The following is a 7,033-nucleotide window of genomic DNA, read 5'->3' on the forward strand; positions in this document are numbered from 1 at the left end:
CTTGTAATTGGCTTTGTAGTTCTTTCATCTCGCTGGGTGCGAGTCTGTAAGGAGCACGAGCTATTGGTGCAGCTCCTGGTACAAGATCTATTTGAAATTCAACGGATCGATGTGGGGGTAATCCCGGTAATTCTTTCGGAAATACATCGGGAAATTCTTTTGCAATGGGAACATCATTGATGCTCTTTTCTACAGTTTGTACTTTCTCGACGTGTGCTAGAACAGCATAGCAACCTTTTCTTATTAGTTTTTGTGCCTTCAAATTACTAATAAGATGTAGCTTCGTGTTGCCCTTTTCTTCGTACACCATTAAGGGTTTTCCTTTTTCTCGTATAATGCGAATTGCATTTTTGTAACAAACGATCTCTGCTTTCACTTCTTTCAACCAGTCCATACCGATTATCACATCAAAACTCCCTAACTCTACTGGTATCAAATCAATCTTAAATGTTTCGCTAACCAGTTTAATTTCTCGATTCCGACATATATTATCTGCTGAAATTAATTTACCATTTGCTAATTCGAGTAAAAATTTACTATCCAAAGGCGTCAATGGACAACTTAATTTAGCACAAAAATCTCTACTCACATAGCTTCTATCCGCACCCGAATCAAATAAAACGTAAGCAGATTTATTGTCAATAAGAAACGTACCCGTAACAAGCTCCGGGTCTTCCTGTGCCTCTGCCGCATTAATATTGAAAACTCTTCCGCGGCCTTGTCCATTCATGTTCTCCTGGTTCGGGCAATTTCTAATAATGTGGCCCGGTTTTCCACATTTATAACAAACTACATTGGCATAACTTGCTCCGACACTACTTGCTCCGCCATTACTCGTTCCGACACCATTTGTTCCTTTCGTTCTATTAACCCCTGGTCCGTAGACCTCACACTTCGCCGCGCTATGACCATTTCTTTTACACTTGTTGCAAAATTTGGTGCAGAACCCCGAGTGATACTTTTCACACCTTTGGCATAGCTGCTTCTGATTGTTGTTGTTGTTGCGGTTATTATTGTTGTTGGGATGATTGTTGTAGTTGCTTTTGTTGTTGTTGTTGTTGTTGTTGGGCCGTTTGTTGTAGTTGCGATTGATGTTGTGATTGTTGGGATAATTGTTGCGATTATTGTTGTAATTGCTGTTGTTGTTGTATTGGTGATTCTTATCACCGTTTTCCTCCCACTTTCTTTTGACTTGCTTCACATTGGCCTCTTCAGTAGTCTGTTCTTTAATTCTTTCTTCAATCTGGTTCACTAGTTTGTGAGCCATTCTACATGCCTGTTGTATGGAGGCGGGCTCGTGTGAACTTATATCTTCTTGGATTCTTTCCGGTAATCCTTTCATAAACGCGTCGATCTTCTCTTCCTCATCTTCGAATGCTCCCGGACACAATAGGCACAATTCTGTGAATCGTCTTTCGTACGTGGTAATATCAAATCCTTGGGTTCGTAACCCTCTAAGTTCTGTCTTGAGCTTATTGACCTCGTTCTGGGACGGTACTTCTCGTTCATCAAGTGCTTGAATGCTGACCATGGTAGTGCGTACGCATCGTCTTGTCCCACTTGCTCTAGATAGGTATTCCACCATGTTAATGCAGAACCTGTGAAGGTATGCGTAGCGTACTTCACTTTGTCCTCTTCAGTACACTTACTTATGGCAAACACCGATTCGACCTTCTCGGTCCACCGTTTCAATCCGATCGGTCCTTCAGTTCCATCAAATTCCAAAGGTTTGCAGGCAGTGAATTCTTTGTAGGTGCATCCTACACGATTTCCTGTACTGCTAGATCCAAGGTTATTGTTGGTATGTAGCGCAACCTGTACTGCGGCTATGTTTGAAGCTAGAAAAGTACGGAATTCCTCTTCATTCATATTCACGGTGTGTCGAGTAGTCGGTGCCATTTCCTTCAAAATAGTCAAATGGAACAAGTTAATCATACAGAATATTAAGAGTAGTTAATAGTATTTCGTAGCATAATATGAACTCATTTATAAAAGCTTTTTCTTCATATTAGCGTTTTATAAGTTTAAATTCGGGTATTACCTACCCGTTAAGTTCATAATTAGTAGCTACTATACAATTCAACTACTACAATTCTATATGAAAAACTAATTATAATAATATTTCGCGTTCAAACTTTTACACAATATTTTACAAACTTACAATACCGCTTATTTTACATATAGCATGAAATATAGGACACAATAAATTTGATACAAGATGGTTGTGAAGATAATTCTAGCTAGTACACAAGTCGTTCAGCAAAGGCAATAAAGACACGTAATTCATACGTCCAGAAACAAGTCATGCATTCTGGTTTTACTAGGATTACTTCCCATCCTTAGTCTTGTGGAACATAACCGTTATGGCCGTTGATAAGACAGCGTGTTGTAACGTCGTCAAAGGGACGAGGGTTACGTAATGTCCAACAGTCCCCTAACAATCTAAAAACCTCATTTCTTACCCCAGTTACTGACTCCGTCACTAGTGGGAACGTTTTGTTTAATAGTTGTAGCCCGATGTTCTTGTTCTCACTTTGGTGAGAAGTGAACATTACTAATCCGTAAGCATAACATGCTTCTTTAGGTTGCATGTTAGCCGCTTTTTCTAAATCACGAAGTCCAATATTCGGATATATTGAGTCAAAATAATTTCTTAACCCATTGCGTAAAATAGCATTTGGGTTCCCCGCAATATATGCGTCAAAGTAAACACATCGTAACTTATGGATTTCCCAATGTGATATCCCCCATCTTTCGAACGAAAGCCTTTTATAAACTAAGGCATTCTTGGAACGTTCTTCGAATGTCTTACAAACTGATCTTGCCTTAAATAGTTGTGCCGAAGAATTCTGACCGACTCTAGACAAGATTTCATCAATCATGTCTCCGGGTAGGTCTCTTAAAATATTGGGTTGTCTATCCATTTTGTGTTTTTATACTGTAAAATAGACAAGAGTTAGATTCATAAAAAAAATACTTATTAATACAAGCAATTTTTACATATATCATAAAGCATAAGCACACTATATTACATATATTACACCACACGAATACAACTATCTTATTCTGACTCGTTTGTTTCTTCTTCTTCGGTTTTGGTTCGTTTTGCCAAGTTTCTAGGGATATATGATGTTCCCCTAATACGAGCCGTCGTTTTACACATTGGTTTAGAAAAACCTGGTGGTTTAGAGGTTCCCGGGTCATTGTTACAACTTAAGGACTTCGGGGGTTGACGATACATATAAAGTTCATCGGGGTTGGAATTAGATTTCTCTATTTTTATGCCCTTTCCCTTATTATTTTCTTTTGCCTTTTTAAATTCAGTTGGGGTAATTTCTATAACATCATCGGAATTCTCGTCGGAATCCGATTCATCGGAGAATTGGTAATCCTCCCAATATTTTGCTTCCTTGGCGGAAACACCATTGACCATAATTAACCTTGGTCGGTTGGTTGAGGATTTTCTTTTACTTAACCGCTTTGTTATTTCCCCCACCGGTTCTATTTCTTCATCCGGTTCCGATTCCTCTTCCGGTTCCGATTCTTCTTCCGGTTCCGACTCTTCTTCCGGTTCCTCTTCGGGAACTTGTGAATCAGTCCACGAATCATTCCAATTTATATTTGACTCTTCATTATTATTAGGTGAGTTAATGGGACTTGTTCTAGAGGTAGACATCTATCACATAATATCAAACGCGTTAAGAGATTAATATATCACATAATATTCACATGTTAAAAATATATAGTTTCCAACAAAATTTGTTAAGCAATCATTTTTCAAGTAAACACGGTCGAAGTCCAGACTCACTAATGCATCCTAACAAACTTGATAAGACACACTAATGCAAAATTCTAGTTCTCTAAGACCAACGCTCGGATACCAACTGAAATGTCCCGTTCTTATTGATTAAAAACGTTCCATATTAATTGATTTCGTTGCAAGGTTTTGACCTCTATATGAGACGTTTTTTAAAGACTGCATTCATTTTTAAAACAAACCATAACCTTTATTTCATCAATAAAGGTTTAAAAAGCTTTACGTAGATTATCAAATAATGATAATCTAAAATATCCTGTTTACACACGACCATTACATAATGGTTTACAATACAAATATGTTACAACAAAATAAGTTTCTTGAATGCAGTTTTTACACAATATCATACAAGCATGGACTCCAAATCTCGTCCTTATTTAATTATGCGATAGCGGAAGCTCTTAATAATCACCTGAGAATAAACATGCTTAAAACGTCAACAAAAATGTTGGTGAGTTATAGGTTTAACCTATATATATCAAATCATAATAATAGATCACAAGATTTCATATTTCAATACACATCCCGTACATAGAGATAAAAATCATTCATATGGTGAACACCTGGTAACCGACATTAACAAGATGCATATATAAGAATATCCCCATCATTCCGGGACACCCTTCGGATATGATATAAATTTCGAAGTACTAAAGCATCCGGTACTTTGGATGGGGTTTGTTAGGCCCAATAGATCTATCTTTAGGATTCGCGTCAATTAGGGTGTCTGTTCCCTAATTCTTAGATTACCAGACTTAATAAAAAGGGGCATATTCGATTTCGATAATTCAACCATAGAATGTAGTTTCACGTACTTGTGTCTATTTTGTAAATCATTTATAAAACCTGCATGTATTCTCATCCCAAAAATATTAGATTTTAAAAGTGGGACTATAACTCACTTTCACAGATTTTTACTTCGTCGGGAACCTGCTGTTGATTCACGAACCTATAACAATATATACATATATATCAAAGTATGTTCAAAATATATTTACAACACTTTTAATATATTTTGATGTTTTAAGTTTATTAAGTCAGCTGTCCTCGTTAGTAACCTACAACTAGTTGTCCACATGTAGATGTACAGAAATAAATCGATAAATATTATCTTGAATCAATCCACGACCCAGTGTATACGTATCTCAGTATTGATCACAACTCAAACTATATATATTTTGGAATCAACCTCAACCCTGTATAGCTAACTCCAACATTCACATATAGAGTGTCTATGGTTGTTCCGAAATATATATAGATGTGTCGACATGATAGGTCGAAACATTATATACGTGTCTATGGTATCTCAAGATTACATAATATACAATACAAGTTGATTAAGTTATGGTTGGAATAGATTTGTTACCAATTTTCACGTAGCTAAAATGAGAAAAATTATCCAATCTTGTTTTACCCATAACTTCTTCATTTTAAATCCGTTTTGAGTGAATCAAATTGCTATGGTTTCATATTGAACTCTATTTTATGAATCTAAACAGAAAAAGTATAGGTTTATAGTCGAAAAAATAAGTTACAAGTCGTTTTTGTAAAGGTAGTCATTTCATTCGAAAGAACGACGTCTAGATGACCATTTTAGAAAACATACTTCCACTTTGAGTTTAACCATAATTTTTGTATATAGTTTCATGTTCATAATAAAAATCATTTTCTCAGAATAACAACTTTTAAATCAAGTTTATCATAGTTTTTAATTAACTAACCCAAAACAGCCCGCGGTGTTACTACGACGGCGTAAATTCGGTTTTACGGTGTTTTTCGTGTTTCCAGGTTTTAAATCATTAAGTTAGCATATCATATAGATATAGAACATGTGTTTAGTTGATTTTAAAAGTCAAGTTATAAGGATTAACTTTTGTTTGCGAACAAGTTTAGAATTAACTAAACTATGTTCTAGTGATTACAAGTTTAAACCTTCGAATAAGATAGCTTTATATGTATGAATCGAATGATGTTATGAACATCATTACTACCTTAAGTTCCTTGGATAAACCTACTGGAAAAGAGAAAAATGGATCTAGCTTCAACGGATCCTTGGATGGCTCGAAGTTCTTGAAGCAGAATCATGACACGAAAACAAGTTCAAGTAAGATCATCACTTGAAATAAGATTGTTATAGTTATAGAAATTGAACCAAAGTTTGAATATGATTATTACCTTGTATTAGAATGATAACCTACTGTAAGAAACAAAGATTTCTTGAGGTTGGATGATCACCTTACAAGATTGGAAGTGAGCTAGCAAACTAGAAAGTATTCTTGATTTTATGTAACTAGAACTTGTAGAATATATGAAGAACACTTAGAACTTGAAGATAGAACTTGAGAGAGATCAATTAGATGAAGAAAATTGAAGAATGAAAGTGTTTGTAGGTGTTTTTGGTCATTGGTGTATGGATTAGATATAAAGGATATGTAATTTTGTTTTCATGTAAATAAGTCATGAATGATTACTCATATTTTTGTAATTTTATGAGATATTTCATGCTAGTTGCCAAATGATGGTTCCCACATGTGTTAGGTGACTCACATGGGCTGCTAAGAGCTGATCATTGGAGTGTATATACCAATAGTACATACATCTAAAAGCTGTGTATTGTACGAGTACGAATACAGGTGCATACGAGTAGAATTGTTGATGAAACTGAACGAGGATGTAATTGTAAGCATTTTTGTTAAGTAGAAGTATTTTGATAAGTGTATTGAAGTCTTTCAAAAGTGTATAAATACATATTAAAACACTACATGTATATACATTTTAACTGAGTCGTTAAGTCATCGTTAGTCGTTACATGTAAGTGTTGTTTTGAAACCTTTAGGTTAACGATCTTGTTAAATGTTGTTAACCCAATGTTTATAATATCAAATGAGATTTTAAATTATTATATTATCATGTATGAATATCTCTTAATATGATATATATACATTAAATGTCTTTACAACGATAATCGTTACATATATGTCTCGTTTAAAAATCATTAAGTTAGTAGTCTTGTTTTTACATATGTAGTTCATTGTTAATATACTTAATGATATGTTTACTTATCATAGTATCATGTTAACTATATATATATCCATATATATGTCATCATATAGTTTTTACAAGTTTTAACGTTCGTGAATCACCGGTCAACTTGGGTGGTCAATTGTCTATATGAAACATATTTCAATTAATCAATTCTTAACAAGTTTGATTGCT

This window comes from Rutidosis leptorrhynchoides, chromosome 4 (assembly GCF_046630445.1).
Source record: "Rutidosis leptorrhynchoides isolate AG116_Rl617_1_P2 chromosome 4, CSIRO_AGI_Rlap_v1, whole genome shotgun sequence".
NCBI classification, from domain to species: Eukaryota; Viridiplantae; Streptophyta; class Magnoliopsida; order Asterales; family Asteraceae; genus Rutidosis; species Rutidosis leptorrhynchoides.